The 1,046-nt window shown below is 38.5% G+C and overlaps 1 non-coding gene across 1 annotated transcript; it reads left to right on the plus strand.

Annotated features, from left to right (window-relative positions):
* Window positions 1-314: 314 nt before the first annotated feature.
* Window positions 315-421, plus strand: LOC121210611 (small nucleolar RNA R71). The gene has a single exon (XR_005905725.1). It is a non-coding gene; the product is annotated as a small nucleolar RNA R71 (small nucleolar RNA).
* The last annotated feature ends 625 nt before the right edge of the window (window positions 422-1,046 follow it).

The following is a 1,046-nucleotide window of genomic DNA, read 5'->3' on the forward strand; positions in this document are numbered from 1 at the left end:
CACCTCCACTTGCTTCGTACTGCATTACTGGGTGAACCTATGAAGAACTAAGAAAACCATCAATTTTCTTATTCAAGAGTTCTACCTGATTAGAGAGCATGGTGACCGAATCGTCGCTATAAACGCCGGTTGTTTTCGATGGCTTTGTCCTCATGACTTACCACTGATAGTTATTCAGTGACATCTCCTCTATAAATTCATAGGCATCTTCAGGTGTTTTATTATTGATGGTTCCACCAGCAACTGCGTCAAACATTTATCGAGTCGAAGGATTCAAGCCATTATGAAAGGTTTGAACCTGTAACCAGAGTGGTAACCCATGGTGAGGGCATCTTCTCAAGAGGTCCTTGTATCTCTCCCATGCATCGTAGAGTATTTCTAAATCCATCTCCACAAAAGAAGAGATATCATTACGTAATTTAGTCGTTTTAGTCGACGGAAACTATTTTAATAAAAACTTTTCAGTCATTTGTTCCCAAGTAGTGATTGACCCCTGTGGCAACGAGTTCAACCACTGTTTAGCCTTATTCCTCAATGAAAAGAGAAACAACAGAAGGTGAATGGTGTCATTAGAAACGCCATTGATTTTAAAAGTGTCGCAAAACTCTAAGAAATTTTCCAAGTGAGCGTTGGGATCCTCGTCCTGCAAACAATCAAACTGAACAAATTGTTGTATCATTTGAATTGTGTTAGGTTTCAGTTCAAAAGTATTTGCAGCTACAACAGGTCTAACTATGCTCGATTCAATTCCTGTTAAAGAAGGTTTAGCATAATCATACATACTGTGCGGAACAGGATTCTGATTAATAGCAATCGCAGGAGGTAGCGGATTTTCTTGGTTTTCAGTCATCTCCTCGGTTGTGGTTGAAGTATCGTCCTCTTGCTCTTTTGTGTATCGTAAGCTTTGCCTTATTTCTCTTTGGTTTTTGCAAACTGTATGATTGATCTCATTATCAAACAGTACTGGTCCTGACGGGTTTCTTCTGGTCATAAACTAGAGAAACCTGTCAGAAGAAAATAAATGAAGAATTAGAAAATAAAATAAA

Source organism: Gossypium hirsutum, chromosome A11, assembly GCF_007990345.1.
Source record: "Gossypium hirsutum isolate 1008001.06 chromosome A11, Gossypium_hirsutum_v2.1, whole genome shotgun sequence".
Taxonomy (NCBI): Eukaryota; Viridiplantae; Streptophyta; class Magnoliopsida; order Malvales; family Malvaceae; genus Gossypium; species Gossypium hirsutum.